The sequence below is a fragment of the Hyaena hyaena genome, unplaced genomic scaffold, assembly GCF_003009895.1.
Source record: "Hyaena hyaena isolate Hyena2069 unplaced genomic scaffold, ASM300989v1 scaffold_55, whole genome shotgun sequence".
NCBI classification, from domain to species: Eukaryota; Metazoa; Chordata; class Mammalia; order Carnivora; family Hyaenidae; genus Hyaena; species Hyaena hyaena.
The window spans coordinates 2626801-2645395 of record NW_024080687.1 but is presented as its reverse complement, the minus strand read 5'-3'; the positions used below and the strand labels follow the sequence as shown (position 1 = coordinate 2645395).

Here is an 18595-nt window from a genome sequence, read left to right as displayed (position 1 = left end):
ATAGCCAAAGAGGCAGTGAACTTCTATATATGTGTATGTATATAAGTACAGAACACGTACACATTAACAACTCTTATTTAGGCTTTTTTTTTTTTTATTGTGGAACCATCAGTCATTCTGGAAAAGCAGTACTTGCTATTTTTCTTCTTTAAGATTTTATATTTAATTAATGAATGGTATTAGACATACCTAATGTCAGTATCTAACCCAAACCAGACCACCGTGTCATTTAAAGCAGTCTGTCTAGATAGCTACGTTCTTAGTCTATACTGTTATCCTCATAGAGAGTAGGAGAGTAGCTTGCGGCTGCCTTCTCAATCAGTTTATGAGGCACAAAAGGGCAGTCCTGATACTCTGCAGTGAAAACACACTTGCTGGTCACTGTCTTTGTGCCAAGAAATATTTGAGGGGTTGACGATACAACGGTGGAAGAGAAAGGAAAGAAAACCAGCTTAAAATCATCTTTGTCACCTTAGAATTTATATTCTACTAAGGAGGAGACCATAAATAAATAAGGAGAAGACAGAAGTATGACAGGTAATCATAAGGACTGGCAGAGGAAAGGAGGAGAAACAGTGATATTTCACATAGAGTAGTGACAGAAGAACTCACTGAGAAGGTGAGTTCTTCCTCCGGGAAGTGAGGGAGCAAGACTGGCAGGTCTAGGGTAGGAAACATTCTAGGCAAACGACAAAGCAAATGCAACGTCCCAGAGCTAAGTAATAGCAAGCAGGCCCCTGAGGCAAGAAATGCACAGAGTAAGAATCCAAGCGGTAAGAGGTGAGAAAATGTAGTGGGAGACTGGATCTTGTAGGGCCTGGTAGGGGACTGGAAACTCTGGCTTTTACACTGAGTGAGATGAAAAAGGGTTAGGGGTTTTGAGCAGAGGAGTGGCATTACCTGACTTAGATCATTACCTAAAATGATCATTCTGCTCTGCTGAGACTAAACTCACCATGTTGGGACACATCAAAACAAGAGAGACTAGATATAAGGGGCTGTACAGTGGGTATACAAGTCTGGAGACCAGTTAAGAGGTCTGGGCTTGAGATATCAATTTGGGACTTAGCGGCATCTGTCTGAGACTTGAAGCCAGATCGCAGAAAAGAACAAAGGCGTGGAGACAAAGCAAAAGAGTGCCAGGGACTCATGTCTGAATAACTCTAGATGGAGAAGAATAGCCAGAAAGGGAGGCTAAGGAAAGCGAGGCAAAGGGAAATAAGAGGGTTTAGTGTCCCAGAAGACAAATGCAAACTTTTCACGGAGAAGGGAAGGGAGACCATCAAACACTGCAGGGAAGTCAAGTTAGATGAAGACTGAGACTCGCCACAGGCCTCAACAATGTGGAGGTCACTCCCACTTCAGTAAAAGCAGTTTTTCTGAGAAGCGGGGACGGTGAAATCTGACTGGAAGAGTCTAATGGAAATTGGACTCAAACAATAAAATAACTTAATAAGGTAGCGCACACATATAAAACTAAAATACCAAAAGCAGTAGCTTTTCTCTACACACATGATAACAAAAAAGATACTGGAAGAAAATATCCTATTTCAGTGAAAAAAAAGAAAACAGTGCAGGAGTGAACATCACAAAAACGTGTAAAACTTATATGAGGAAAACTTGTAAAAAAAAAATTCCTGCCAGTTTACTTTACATAATTTATCAAGCCAAGGAGTTTCCTCTAAAAATACCAATACGTTTTTATCTAGAACCACACAAGTTTACTTTAAAACTCATGTAGAAAAATAAGCATGTAAAAATAGTACTAAAGACTCTTAAAGGGAAGAACAATGAAGAGGGACCATCCTATCTAGATTATTAAAATACAGTATAAAGTCTCTGCAACCAAAACAGTGTAGGACTAGCATGTGAACATTAGCCAGATGGGTGTAACAAAACAGAAAGTCCAGAAATGGATCCAAGCAGTATGGAAATTCAGTATGTTATTTATTGATTTATTCATAAACTTTATTTCTTTTGAGACAGGGAGAGAGTGTGAGCAGGAGAGGGGCAGAGAGAGGAAGAGAGAGGAATCCCAAGCAGGCTCAGCGCTGTCAGCACAGATCCCAAAGCAGGGATCGATCCCACAAACTGTGAGATCATTACCTGAGCTGAAGTCAAGATTCAGATGCTTAACTAAGCCACCCGGGCGCCCTAGCATGTTATTTTTTTAAATGGCGTTTTTAAGCCACTGGGGATAAAGCAGAAATTATTAAACTCCATATAACAAATGGAGTTGAGACAAATAGCCATTTGGAAAAAGATAAAACTGGATCAATATTTCATCTCATACACAAGAATAAGCTCAATTTTTAATTGGATTATTTGGTTTTTGGGTGTTTTATTTCCTAAGTTTTTTATGGGCTGTGGGTACATACCTTCTCCCATTCTGTAGGTTGCCTTTTAGTTTTGTTAACTGTTTCCTACGCTGTACAGAAGCCTTTTATTTTGATGAAGTCCCAATAGTTTATTTTTGCTTTTGTTTCCCTTGCCTGAGGAGACATATCTAGAAAGAAGGTGCTACAGCCAGTGTCAAAGAGGCTGCTGCCTATGTTCTCTTCTAGGATTTTAATGGTTTCCTGTCTCACATTTAGGACTTTAATCTATTTTTGTGTACGGTATAAGAAAATGCAGTTTAATTCTTTTATATGTTGCTGTCCAACTTTCCCAACACCATTTGTTGAAGAGACTTGTTATAATGAACACCATGTGTTGTATGTAAATGCTGAATCACTATATTGTACACCTGAAACTAATATTACACTGTATGTTAACTAACTGGAACTTAAATAAAAACTAAGAAAAAAAAGTTACAAGTGTTTGGAAACCTATGGAGACAAGCATATGGTAATAGCTGTATGCTTTACTCACTGAAACTATACTGTGAATAATAAACCTTCTTACAATTAAAAAAAAAAGAATACACTCCAAACGGATGATAGATATAAGTGTAAAAATATAAAACCATACAATACTTTAAGAAACTATGAGTGCCATTTATACAACCTGGGTGTGGAAAAAGTTTTTAAAATGAAGCTATAATTCAGGAAAAGATGGATATAGATGACTATAAAAAAAATCTTCTGCAGGCAAAAATCACTATTAGCAAATTCAAAAGAAATAAGAAATTGGGAAAAAATACTTGGGAAACATGCGATACAAAAAAGGGCCTAATATCCCTAATTTATGAAGAACTATTAAAAATCAAGGGGAAAAAAGGGTTACTGAAAAAATAGGCAAAATACAGACACACAGGTAACAAAAGGATATGTAAACCACTGATTGCAGCCTTACTCAAGATCAGAGAAAAACAAATGAAAACTGCATTGAGATATCACTTTTTACCTATAAGATGAACAAAAATTCCAAAGCTTGACTTTATTATCCAGGATTAAAAAAAAAAAAAAAGCAAGGGGCCAAGGAGTATATAAAGAATACTATCATTGTGAAGATATCTATATCATTTTATATAACATGCATTACAATGTGCATATATGTACATATTCATGTTTGTGAGTGTATGAGTGAGTATACATAAGTACAAAAAAAGAGAAGTGGACTTTCCCGAAAACAATTCTTTAATATATTTTTGATTTCCAAATCATTTGAATGTTTTATATACTCAAAAAATCACATGGAATCAACGAGAATGTGTGTGGTCGGGGCAGAGATGAACCAAACTAGATATTCGTTGATAACACAACATTTGAAAGGAAAAAATACTGAAACACATTTTTAAGAAAGTCAACTTTACTAAGATATAACTTATATATAATAAATTATCTCTATTTTAAGTGTCAAATCTGATATGAAGATTGACAAATGTATACACCCCTGTGCTAATCACCACAATCAAGATATGTAGGACGTTTCCCAAACTCCAAATACCCCTTCATAATCCATCACTGCCACCTCTAGTCAACTATGGATAGGCCTTGTATTGCTATGGATTATTTCTCTGTCTTAGAGCTTCATGTGAATGAACCAGACACCATCTATTCTAGTATGGAGTCTTTCATTCACTATAATGTTTTTTGAGAGTCATCTGTGTTATTTGTGGTAGCTTTAGCTCACATTTTTTTTTTTTATGCTTGAGTAGTATTCCACTGTAGGAATACTCCACAATTTGTCTATCCACTGAACTTTTGATGGAAACTTGTTTCCAATTTGAGGCTATTATGAATAAAGTTGTTTAAAATCATCAAGTAAAAGTAATCGCACAGGCATTTTTTTTCTCTTGACTCTTCATTTCTCTTAAGTAAATACACAGCACCGCGGGGCCCTATGGTAAGAATATGCTTATAAGCAAATGCACAAATGATCTTCAGAGTGTTTGTACTATGGTACATTCCCATCAGCTCTTCATCCTCATCAGCAATAAACATTTTCAACCTTTTTATTTTTAGCCACTCTAATAGAAATACAGAAATATCACATTATGGTTTTAATTTGTCTTTCCCTAATGACTGATGATGTTGAGTATTTTTGCATGTGCTTATTGGTCATTCACAAATGTTCTTTTCTGAAGTGTTTTTACGAATTTTTTGTCCACTTTTCATTGGACTGTTTGTCACACTATTACAGATTGATAGGTATCTTATAAAACCTCTTGTCTGATATATGTGTTATTTCTATCTACCCTGAGGTTACAAAGGTTTTGTCTGATTTTTTTTCACTAGAATTTTTATACTTTCAGCTATCATGTTAATGTTTGCATAAGTATGAAATAGGACTTGAGATCTGTTATTTTTGTGCACGGATATGTAGTTGTTTCAGCACTATCTATTAAAAATACTCTCTTTTATACCTTAAGTTACATACCCTGTCAACTTAATGAAATTCAATTAAACATATATGTGGCTCTACATCTGCATTTCTTATTCTGTTCCATTGATGCATATGTCTATCCTTGTGCCAATACCACACTGTTTTGATTACGGTAACCTTGATACCAAGTAAATCATCTCATTTGTTCTTTCTCAAAGGTGTTTTGGCTCTTCTATGTCCTGTGCATTTCCATATAAATTTTATAATCACTGATCAATGCCTCTAAAATGGCCTACCAGGCTTTTAATTGGGATTGCAATGAATCTATCTATAGTTCAGTGAAAGCCAACAATACTGATTTTTCTAACGCATGAACAAATTCTCTCTTTTAATCTTAGCAATGTTTTGTGGCCCTTACACACATATTGTTTAATTTATCCCCAGGTACTTTATATTTGTGATGCTATTTTAAAAGGTGTTTTTAAAATCCTAATTTCATTGCTACTATAAACAGATATGATTGATTTTTGTGAACTGACACTGTGTCCTTGACTTTGCTAAATTCACTTTTTCTAGAGACTTCAGTTTTACACTTTTCTTTTCATTTGCTTTGCTTTTTATTTTTTATCTTATCTTATGGAATGGTTAGGGTATCTACTACAACATGATCGAGACATACAGTACAGAGAGCATCCTTGCCTTGGTCTCATTCCTAAGGAAAAAGCATTCAGTCAGAACTTTACTAAGTGGGTTTGTTATGGTAGAGATCCTGGTACAGCACTCCCGCTATACATATTTTATGTATTGGAGACCTGAAAACATAAGTACCTATACTGAGGTTGTTGATGAGCAAGTTCTTATCATGAAAGAGAGCAGAATAAAATATGGATTAAAGAACAAGAATTTGATTATGAGAAAAAGATAACAGGGAAGCAGAACTGAGGATGGTCCATAGAAGCAATTGTTTTGAGGAGTTCTGCTCTTAAGAAAGTAGGCCAAAAAGAAAAGTGCGAATTTCAGACAGAAGAAATAAGAACATATTTTTATGCTGGTAAGAATAATCCAGTATAGAGTAGGGAAGTGATGATGCCCAAGAAAGATGTGCTGGTGTCAAGGGGTGGAATTTAATTACTTTTTAAAAAAATTTACTGGGGTGCCTGGGTGGCTTAGTCGGTTAAGTGTCCAACTTTGGCTCAGGTCATGATCTTGCAGTTTGTGGGTTAGAGCCCCACATTGGGCTCTGTGCTGACAGCTCAGAGCCTGGAGCCTGCTTCAGATTTTGTGTCTCCCTCTCTCTCTGCCCCTCCCCCACTCATGCTCTGTCTCTCTGTCTCTCTCTCCCTCTCTCAAAAATAAATATTAAAAAATTTAAAAAAATTATGTACTTACTTTGGAGGGGGGCAAATTTATTTACTTACTTTGGAGAGAGAGAATCCCAAGCAGGTTCTACTGCCAGCATGGGGCCTGATGCAGGGCTCGAATCTGCAAACTGGGAGATCATGACCTGAGCCAAAATCCAGAGTTGGATGCTTAACTGACTGAGCCACCACGTGCCCCACAAGGGATGGAATGGGTGGCTTTAGGCTGAGAGTGGATAGTTCAGTCATAGTAACAGGATGTAAGGCATGTAGGTGGGCACCCATGTGGGAAAAAGAGCAGATGTGGGAGAAGAATGTGGAAGGCCTCATCTGTTTATTCCTAAGCTTTCTCAAAGAATAAAGAAGAATGCTGGATATTGAGAATGAGGATGGGAAAGAAGCTGCTTGAGATTTCAAGAAAAAGAGAAAGGTGTGATATGTCACCCACAAGACTAGTGAACAAAACAGGGGAAATGTATATGTATTACATTTTATATAAATATATTATAGATTATACATATCTTAGAGGGCACCAGTAAAAACTTATTTAAGGTTACTGGTCATGTTATTTGATGTGAGACCAACTGGTATAAATGCATATTTTTCTCCACAGATACAGGCAGACCATGGGTCAGAATTTAACCAGCATTGAGTTTGTCAGGTGAATAAGACAAAAGGGAAAAGGTGAGGGGGATTAACGCATATACAAGCATATTATTATAGTTACTGATTGTGAAATTTAAAATTAAGTCAGGGATTAGAGTAGGTGGTGACTGGAAAGTCAAATACTTTAAACTGAAGTTCTAGAGGGGTGCAGTGATGGTTAACAACAAGGTACTGGATGTGACCATGGGAATTAATGGCTGAAGCAGGCTAAAGGACAGTATCATTGGAAGAGAGAAAACAAAGCGAAAGACAAGGGTATGGGAAGGATCGTGCATGTAGCTATTGAGCTGACCAAGAATTAGAACAGGAGTCTGAGGACCAGAAAGTGAATGAATGAAACAATAAGATCTTTCAAGAATTCAAAGGGAATGACCTCCATATTTCGTAGTGCTATCTGATGGGATGATATGTAGTTACATCAGGGAGGTGAGCAAAAAAGACTGTTCAGATGGGACAGTGATAGAAGATTTAAAACTATTTTCTGAAATGGTATAATTAATGGGGTGAGAGAATTATGCCATTAGGGAGTTCTGAGTTTGAAAAAGCATACTTAAAATAAGACTTATAATTTGCTATTGTCATACTTAATTCATTCTGAAACTTAAGTTAATATTAAAGGACATGACACTTTTGTTTGGCAGAGGTGACAAGAGCTGAGAAAGATTGTTAAACAGATATACAATCCCATCCAGTTTCACTGGAAAGTTGTCTAGGAATGTGCTGAATATAATTTCCAAATTCTGGCATAAATACCATTCAACAGCTTTGCAAACAATCCAATTACATAAATGGTAGAATTTTGTACAGACTGCACTTTATTATTTTGATGATAACTGTCAGTATAATTAAGCATCTTTGATGTGCAGATGCTCTTATGTAACCAAATTTAAAGCAATAGCAAGACAAAACAGTTACATAAATACAGCTCTTAGAAAATGCCTCATTATTACTAACAGACACCACCTTAATCCTGCTGTTGGGAGAAAAAAAAAAATCCAGAGACTATGCCTTACTCCAAACTCCCAAGAGGATCTCTAGTGTACCTGGCACTACACTAGAGGCTGGGAATGCAAAGAGAATGAAAATGAAGTCCTTAGGAAGGCTGGATTTTAATGAGTAAGACAGACCAAGAAAGGAGGGGTGGGGAGAAGAGCATAAAAGAGGAAGAGAGCATTCCAGGCAGAAGTATAAGCAGGGCAGAGGGGAAGAAAAGGGTCTGTGTGTGGGGGTAGAGAGAGTGGGGAAAAGGAGGGAGGAGAAGGAGAGCCAGAGAGAGAAAAATTTAAAAGTCGAGGGTGACTTTATGGTTTTTAGTTTTACTAATTGAGGAGAAGGCAGTATCCCCACATGAGAAATAAAACATTTGCAGGAAAATAAAAATGAGAGAAGTAAGCTGAGGAGTTTGATTTCATAGACATATATGAAGTGTCCATAAGTGTCTAAGACTAAGGAGATATGCTCAGGCCCACGATAATACAGACGGTATAAAGCACAGTATACAAAATGGCAGTCCCAGGCTCTGAATATGTTTTATTGGACTTGTATAGAATCGTTGAAGTTTAAATTATGTAAAAATCAGATTTCACATAAAAACCCATTTTCTTCTTCTCTTGAAGAAAATAGAAAGATAAAACAGCTGGGGCGCCTGGGTGGCTCAGTCGGTTAAGCATCTGACTTCGGCTCAGGTCATGATCTCACGGTTCGTGGGTTTGAGCCCTGCAATGGGCTCTGTGCTGACTGCCAGCTCAAGGCCTGGAGCTATTTCAGATTCTGTATCTCTCTCTCTGACCCTCCCCTGCTCACGCTGTCTCTCTCTCTCTCATAAATAAATAAAAAATTAAAAAAAAAAAAAAAAAGATCTACCTGGAAAGTGCCCATAGCCGCTGAATAGCAGTGTTTGCCATAATCCTTATAACTCAGTGTTTTCCATGCCCCTGTTCCAATACTTAAATAAGTTATCTGACCGGATTCTATGTGCTTTTGAGTTTACCTGATAATTTGCTTCCAGAATAATACCTGAATTTGCTTCAGTGACAATGTGTATAGTGTAGTAGTTAAAAACACGGATGCTACCAAAAGCCTGCTAGAAGTGATCCATGAATTCGGCAAAGTTGCAGCGTACAAACAAATATAGAAGTCGGTTGCATTTTCATACACCAATACTGAAGCAACAGAAAGGGAAATCAAGAAACTGATCCCATTCACAACTGCACTAAAAACCATAAAATACCTAGGAGTAAACCTAACCAAAGATGTAAAAGATCTGTATGCTGAAAACTATAGAAAACTTATGAAGGAAATTGAAGAAGACATAAAGAAATGGAAAAACATTCCATTCTCATGGATTGGAAGAATAAATATTGTTAAAATGTTGATACTACCGAAAGCAATCTACACATTCAATGCACAAGAATGCACCAGCATTCTTCTCAAAGCTAGAACAAACAATTCTAAAATTTGTATGGAACCTCAAAAGACTCCGAATAGCCAAAGTAATTTTAAAGAAAACAAAAACGGGAGGCATCACAGTCCCAGACTTTAGCCCCTACTACAAAGCTGTAATCATCAAGACAGTATGGTATTGGCACAAAAACAGACACATAGACCAATGGAATAGAGAACTCAGAACTGGAACCACAAAATGTATGGACAATTAATCTTTGACAAAGCAGGAAAGAGTATCCAATGGAAAAAAGACAGTCTCTTTAGCAAATGGTGCTGGGAGAACTGGACAGCAACATGCAGAAAAATGAAACTAGACCACTTTCTTACACCATACACAAAAACAAACTCAAAATGGACGAAGGGTCTGAATGTGAGACAGGAAACCATCAAAACCCTAGAGGAGAAAGCAGGAAACAACCTCCTTGACCTCAGCCACAGCAATTTCTTACTTGACACATCTCCAAAGGCAAGGGAATCAAGAGCAAAAATGAACTATTGGGATAAAGCTCATCAAGATAAAAAAGCTTCTGCATGACAAGGGAAATAATCAATAAAACTAATAGGCAACTGACAGAGTGGGAAAAGATACCTGCAAATTACATATCGGATAAAGGACTAGTATCCAAATTCTATACGGAACTCACCAAATTCCACACCAGAAAAACAAAATAGTCCAGTGAAGAAATGGGCAGAAGATGTGAACAGACACTTCTCCAAAGAGGACATCCAGATGGCCAACAGACAGATGAAATGATGCTCAGCGTCACTCATCATCAGGGAAATGCACATCAAAACCACACTGAGATACCACCTCACGTCAGTCACAGGAGCTAAAATGAACAAATCAGGAGACTTCAGATGCTGTTAAGGATGTGGAGAAATGGGCACCCTCCTCCACTGTTGGTGGGAATGTAACCTGGTGCAGCCCCTCTGGAAAACAAAGGGACGTTTCTCAAAAAATTAACAATAGAACTCCCCTCTGACCCAGCAATAGCACTGCTAGGAATTTACCCAAGGGATACAGGAGTGCTGATGCACAGGGGCACATGGACCCTAATGTTCAGAGCAGCACTCTCAACAATAGCCAAATCATGGAAAGAGTCTAAGTGTCCATCCACTGACAAATGGATCAAGAAGATGTGGTTTATCTATACGATGGAATACTACACGGCAATGAGAAAGAATGAAATCTGGTCATTTGTAGCAACGTGGATGGAACTTGAGGGTGTTATGCTCAGTGAAATAAGTCAGGCAGAGAAGAAGAGATATCATATGTTTTCACATATAGGAGGATTAGGAGAAACTTAACGGAGGACCATGGGGGAGAAGAAGGGGAATATAGTTGGGGAGAGAGAGGGAGGCAAACCATGAGAGACTCTTGAATGCTGAGAACAAACTGAGGGCTGATGGGGATGGGGGTGAGGGGAAGGGGGATGATGGGCATGGAAGAGGGCACTTGTGGGGATGAGCACTGGGTGTTATATGGAAACCAACTGGACAATAAACTATTTAAGGAAAAAAAAATAAAGTGTGGCCACAGACAGTAAAAAAAACCCAAACAAACCTATCAACAGAAAGTATCCTTGAAGGGGCTCAGATGTTGGACTTAGTATATAAAGATAAATAGTTTTACATAAACTATTATAAACATAGAACTGGATGATGCACTTCTAAGTATTCTATAGAGCTCTAAAATAAAAACTCTATTCTTCCTAGAATCCAAAGAATATATTAATAATTTAAAAGAGACATCTCAGGGAAACACAGCAATTAACCCTAACAAGGCTATTGTTATTTAAATTATTAAACAGGAATGTCCCAAAGTGCTACTTAGCATTCCAAATAAGAAGAAACAACAAAGTTTAATTCATTTCCTTTGACAACTTTTTCCTTGTAAATTTCTTCTTACTACAGACCCAAGCTTTAGCCAGTTCCTCCCAGAGATCAGTCAGCTATTTGTACAATACTGCATACGGTAAAGAAGATGTTTATATTAGTCTTTTATGTTCTCTTTAGACAAATTTAAAACGACAGAAAATTAAATGTAGCCAAACTTTTAGGAATCTTTATTTAGGGGTGCCTGGGTGGCTCAGTTGGTTAAGTGTCCAACTTCAGCTCAGGTCATGATCTCACAGTTCATGGGTTCGAGCCTCGCTTCGGGCTCTGTGCTGACAGCTAGCTCAGAGCCTGGAGCCTGTTGCAGATTCTGATCTCCCTCTCTCGCTGACCTTCCCCTGCTCAGGCTGTCTCTCTCTCAGAAATAAATAAAACATTAAAAATTTTTTTTTAATTAAAGAAAGGAACGTTCATTTAGAAAAATCAAATTTTTTCTTAAAAAAAGAGAAACAAACAATAAATTAAATAATAAAAGGTATTGTGATCCCACAAAACTAACCTTCCAAAGTGGAAGATACCAAAAGAAAATTCCAATACTTTAAGTTTTAAACTTCCACCTGAGGGAGTGGGGGCTGAGGGAAGGAAGGGATCAGCTAGGTGAGGGGAGAGAAGGATTGAGAAATGAGCGGAGGGATAGCAGTATTTCTTTTGCTGCTCAGCATAACTTATTTGTTTTCTCAATAGCCACATATCTCTTATTTGGGAAGAAAAAAGAACGTTCAGACAACTGAAAAGCAAAGTTAGCAGGGCCAAGAATACAAAGTTTAATGATTAGGTCTGTGATTGGAGACAGTTAACACTTTTAAAAGCCTGATTTGTGGAAAGACTACCAAACTGCTGGGAAAGCTGCAGTAGAAAAAAGATATGTGAATTTAGCTAATCACTAGAATCAAAAACAAAGAAAAAAGAAAAATTTGGGAAAAAAAAGTTCAAGTAAAACGATAAGCAGAAGCAATTTTAGACAGAACTTAGAAATCATTGTGATTGTTCCTTCCTAAATGTTTCACTTGAAAAACCTTGAAAAGCCTGACGATGTTTCCTTAATATTAGTTACTATGTGAAATAATGCCAATTAGAAAGTAATCTAAGTTAGTAGTTTAAATGAGGAGTGTTATTTTAGAAATACAAATGGATGTCGGAAAATGAGGGGATGTTTAGTGTTTAAGTTGAATGTGAATTAGTGGATTATTTTGATAGGAAGTGGATTCGGTTTTAAACTCTTTGTTATTGGAAGGAGTAAAACAACAAGTCTAAAAGCAAGATGAAAAATTAGATGAAATGGAACTAATCCAGGTGAGGAGATTGGAGACGCCAAAACGTAAAGCGAACCCTCACAGCGGCTTCCAGGTTCGGGGACTTTGCATACTTACCAGTTTAACACTGGATCTCTTACAACAATGTTTTGAACCTTATTTCCCTCATCTGGAAAACTGGAATAACAGTAACTACATTTACACTCACTTTTTAAACTCCTTTATTCACGCACTAAAATACCCAAATTCTTCCGTATTCTATGGGATACTAACTTTGAAGGATTAGAATAAGGGATGTAAAGTACTTAGCACAGTGTCTGGAATAAAGTATGATACTCTACGGAGTGATTTTCAGTTTTAGAACGGTCATTTTAAAAGTACCTGTGGGGATTTTTGAAATTTCACATATACATATACATTTCTTTTTTCTTTTTTTATAGTTCTAACTCACCGAAAGGAAGGTATAGCTGTCGTTGAGAAACACTGGGTTATAGCAGTGACTTCGGCTACCTCTTCCAATTTCATTACCTTTTTGTCTTTCAACATTCTTAGCTCTAGCAAAACTCATTATTCACTGTTTACTAGGTTGCAAAGTTGCCCAAATGCACATGTTCACAGTTAACGGTTTCTTTTGGCCTTGAATGACTATCCTCTGCACTTATCCCGTATTTCCACTTGAAATCCTACTTATCCTTCTAGACTCACCCCAAAATTCCAAGTGCTTTTTAAACTGTTTTTTGATCTTTTTGTTGTTGTTGTTTCGTTTATTTTTCAGAAAGAGAGACAGAGTGTTAGTGGGGGAGGGGCAGAGAGAGATGGAGACACAGAATCTGAAGCAGGCTCCAGGCTCTGAGCTCTCAGCACAGAGTCCAACACAGGTCTGGAACTCATGAGCTGTCAGATCATGACCTCAGCCCAAGTCGGACACATAACCGACTGAGCCACCAGGCACCCCTGTTTCTTCTTTTAAGTATATCTGATCTCTTCCTTGGTTGAATATTTAAGCACCTTAATTTTTGAATAGTGCTTACATTGATGACATGTCACAGATAAAAGACAGGAAGCATCAGAAGGGTAGGATCTATGTTTTGCCCATCTTTGCTTTCCCTTCAACATTTTGCACAGCACTTTTGTTGTTATTTTCAAATTTGATTTATCTGCATAGAGCTTTTTACACAGTTCCTAGAGCATAGTGAAGGGTCAATAAATGTAGGATATGTAAATATAAAACACTGAACTAGAAACTAGGGGATCAAGAAAAATATGGATGGATCCCCTCATCAAAAAAATGATAAAAGTAGTAAAACAAGGTAGCAAATTATGAATACCACAATGACAGTATAAAGAAAAGTTATCACAAGAACCAAAGCAGACAGAAGGGTATTAATTAGCATTCTAGGCTTTTGAGTTGGGGTTGCTGGGGGGGGGGGGGGGGGGGGGGGGGGGGGGGACTGCTGACATGATAAAAGTTGTCTTTAGGTATTAACAGTACATGTTCGAAGGGGAGGAGACAGGAGGAACTAGTATTGAAATCCAGATATCACCACATGGATTAGTTTTACAGTTATAGGAAGAGGGTGAGAAAGAAGGATGGATCTGTGGTCCTAATACTACTCAGATTTATTGGCTCCTATAAACTGGCACAGCACATTTGGCTTGGTTTAGAAAGTTTTGGAGGGAAAAATGTAAGTACGATTCAGAGAAGAATATGTAAACTAATGGAAGGAAACAGGGTATTCGCAGACGCCTCTGTGTTTCCTAGAAAGTTCCCATTAAGAGTTTTAAAGATTAACTGCCTCAGCACACTCCTGAAAGAGTCTCCGATACATGAGGAGAGTGGGAGGAAACCACCAGAAAACCCACGTTTAACAAAATTATATTTTGTAGCGAACCCTTATTTCTTTAAGAGTCACTGAATTAGTTTCAGCTTTCGAAGAATATTTGAATGGTAATTTTGAGTTACCTTCTCTGCATATCTTAGGTAACTACTTTGACATGAAGGAAAACACATTAACATTAACTCCATTCCACTGGTATAACTATGCCTAGAGAGGAAACAGCCAGTAGCTACTGTTAGTACCAAGTGTAACTGCTGGGAGAGGAAAATGGCTGTGTTCCTTTGGCAAAGGTACACAACGAAGTGGCCATATGTGGCAGAGCCATTCCATTAATGCTATGTGTCAATACATCATGATTGGCTGGTTGTTCCCAAAAAGGGCTTCTAACAAAAAAACCTTCTCAACCCAGTGAAGAAAATCTGGTCATTTTAACTGGCTGTGAACTCAATAGCATATCTTTATTCCTTCATATGATCTGGAAACTCAAGGAGAGAAAGACCATTGTTATCCAATAAACCTATTTTATCCAAATAACATTCACTAACCACACTGGAGTTAAAACACACTGAAATTTATGAGAAGTTACAGAGCTTTCAGACAAAAGAGTTCATTTCCAATTTTCAAATCACCCCAAAGCGAGCCTATGAACTACAGGATTCAATCTATTCTTATCCAGTGTTCAGAGATGCAGGTTTTTGCTAAAGGGGTTGTATGCCTGGACAACAGCTGGGAAAATCAAATCCCTTCACCTCAAAGTAGAAGGAATTTGGTTTCATAAACTGGAGTGCTTACACAGAAGGAACTCTTCCTATGGGTATATAGCAAGTAGCCCATATCACTGGGTTGAAGACCACCAATGAAATCATGGGAAATAAAGCAGATGGATAAGCAACAAACATCTGAACCACATAACAGACTTCCTATTCCTTGTAAGGAAGGAATTTAGTCCTAACATAATCAATATATTTACTGCCCTGAAATTAAGATAAATATGATAAAGAATAACAAGCACTAGACTGAAAAAGAAGTTTCTTAATCTTCTGTCTCTGTCTACCCTTTTGCAAAATGTAAAATGAAGAAAAATGGATTAGCAGTAGAAAAATATGTATCTCAATTTCAGGCAAATCCCTGTTTGGCAAGAGTTTCAAGTTTACTTAGAGACAGAACAATGAAGGCATGGTTAAGAGACATCTGGGAAACCGAAAGTTTTATTCAGCCAGTAGGATGGTGAACCGAGGATTTCCTAGGCCAACATAAAGAAGATCAAATCTACATTTTAAAATCATTTGTCAGAAATATTTTTAAAGAGCTGCAAAAGTCACAGGTGAGGAACCAATGCAATCACTCTTCCAATCCAATCCGATCACTCTTCATTATTTCCCTATCTTTGCTTTGCCCCTTTATCCATCCACGAAAGATGATTAACTTGCATACTCAGTCCTTTCCAGGCATGGAGCCAATAAGAATGAGTTGCAGCAGCCAGAAAGGGCAAAACAGAGTCTGTAGTTTTTAGCCTGATATCCAATGTGCACAGGAAGTCCTAATGAGTTTATGTGTCAACCAAGACGTAGGTTTCCCAGAACTCTGTCATGAACGCCATACCTTCTGACTGAGCAGCTCTCCCAGCTGTCAACTTGCACTCCAGGTTTCTTTGGGGGCTAGAGTCCTGTCAGACATCAGGCTCTTAAAACTGAGTCCTGAAGTCACAACTTAGCTTTTATCACATACCTTTCCATGGGGAGGCAGATCATGGCGGTGTATCAGTTGCTTACTAAAGACCTACTTCATTCCATACAGAATGGAATTTTCCTTCAATCCGACAGAGGTGCTTGATGTCCAGACCTACCAATGCACAGGTATTGCCTGAATTACACCTGAGTTTATTGGTCCTCGACAGTCACCTCTATAAGGAGAGGTAATCTTTGCCCTACCAGACCTGGTTAGGGGGTAGTCTTTCTTCCCTGGTGATAAGAGCAATATGTGTACATTTACCATATAAAAAAGTATATTCAAAATGAAAGTCACCTATAAGCCAAAGCTCACAGCCTTCCAGTTTATAAGGCTAGTCCCCATCTACTCAATAAAATAGATTATTTAATTTGAAAAACTACAAATCAATGTTTTGATAACTTCACTGACGGGGTCATTAAAATGTGGTCCCAAAATGAAGACAGAACCCTAAGAAATCTAACATGGAAGGCACACTGTACTCCGTTACATTACACCACCACACCTGTGACATGGCAGGGGCACCGTGTTCTAAAACCTCGGCTGAATCGTTTTTAAAAAAAATACTTAACGTCTTATGGCTTATTTTGTGAAATACTGGAGTTCATGTCTTTACTTTAGCTTTGAGGAGACCAGGAAATGTAGCTGAAGTGAGATACTAAGGAGAGATGGAAGATAGAAATCAGATCCACATTTAGTGATACCACAGGTCACTCCCTGCTGACCAAAAGAAATCATTCATCTGTGAGTATAGCTATGGAGGAGAACACGGAAGAGTTGTTGAAAAGCTGTGGCAGGCAGAGTGTAGTGGATTCTCCAGCGGACAGACTACAGTTAAGTTCAAAGGAGCGAAGAGAATAGAAATGCTGATGAACCATCTGAATAATTTAAAGTCACACGGTCCTTTATCCAGACCCATAAATGTGGCTCAAACATGGGCAACAAATGTTGCTGGAACAACTGAATAGAAAAAATTAGCTCCAATATTTATCTCATTCCCTACGTAAAAATTAACATGGACCACACATTCAAGCAGAAAATCCATGACCATATAAATGCTAGAAGAAAACTAGGAGAGAACCTCCATGACCTTGATGTATACAAAGGTTTTTTGGACAAAATAACCCAATAAAAACAGGTAAGACTGGACAGAGACATCACAAAGTGAGATATATAAATGGATAATAAACACATTAAAAGGTGCTGAAGAGTATTCATCTTTAATGAGAGAGAAATAAAAATCACAGTGAGATAAGACTATCTATCCGCTAGAGTGTACAAAATAAAAAGACTAACAAACCCAAGGAAGCTAGACACAAAAAAGTACATACATTCTCTATGATTCCATTTATAAGAACTCCAAGAACAGACTTGCTAATCTATGGTGACAGAAATCACTTGGGGGCAGAGGGGAGCTGGTGACTGGAATTTTCTAAAGGAATGGAAATGTTATTCTTTGGCTGAGGTGGGGGTTACATGGGAGTGCAGAACTATCAAAGCACCCTGAACGGAGCAACTGAAATCTGTACCCTTTTTGTGCTACTTTTGTATATACATATATGTATATTTATGTATATGTGTGTGTAGAAAAAGAAGTAGATTTAATGAGTTAGGCTTTCTTTGTAAAACGGGTAATTCAATAAACATACATACGGTAAGTTCCTAGTATGTGCTAGGTGCTCTAAGTTACGTTTTGGTGTTAAGAGTGAACATATCTTAAATGTGACTCAGATGTTCCAATACAAATACTACGATTAAAGTCAATGCACTCTTTAATCTCCTTCCTAAGGAACGGCAACTTGTCAATTCTCGGATGGCAGTATGGTTCAGTGCCTTTATGACATACAAAGTTTAAAACAGACTAATTGCAGAAATGAATCCACAATTGTGGTATTTAAAAAATTACTGTTATTTATAAACAACTTGTATATTTAGAATACCAAGCTTGTAGGTAAGCCTGAGGAAAAAAATGCCTGTATAACAGTGGGCACTAATAATACATATGGTCACACTTGATGTTTTGCTATACTTGGATGGTCAGAACTGTCCTTGGCTTTTCCGCCTACATGGTATTTGTGAGCAATGCTTAGACTTCTCCAGTCTAGAACATTTCCAACACAACAGTGTTAATCACTTGCAAAACAACCACTGAATTTCAAAATATTTCTTTGGGAGAGACATGCTTACTGTCTTCTGCCTAGATTGTTATGCCTGAGTCATTACATTATCTGGTGCATTTTCTCATTATGAAATTCCATCTCATGATAGCAAATCCTTAATACTGTTGTTACAGATCTTTCAAAAGCATGTGCTTTTATGAATTCATGTGCTTCTTTGTGACTTCAAAATTGCTATTTATATAACAACTGCAAGTTCCAGGCAGAAGAAACTATTATTATTTCACGTACACGATGTACCAACAGTGTGCAAAACAACACTGCCCAGAATGTTCTGAGTCTTCCAAATTCCATACTTCTTCTAAATTCAATTAAGAAAAAAAAAGGTCTTCCTGATTTAAAATTCTGAGTCATATTTTTTATCATAAATAATAATGATCTAAAATTACTATGTTTGCATGTACCAAGAATTATAACAAATGCCATGTGTCAAAGAAGGCATTACTAGAGTAATTTTCAATATCTAT

At 37.5% G+C, this 18595-nt stretch overlaps 1 protein-coding gene across 3 annotated transcripts in view; it reads right to left on the bottom strand.

The window, feature by feature from the left end:
- SUPT3H (SPT3 homolog, SAGA and STAGA complex component) overlaps nt 1-18595 on the bottom strand; it is a 554087-nt gene that overhangs the window by 173094 nt on the left and 362398 nt on the right. The window lies entirely within an intron of this gene.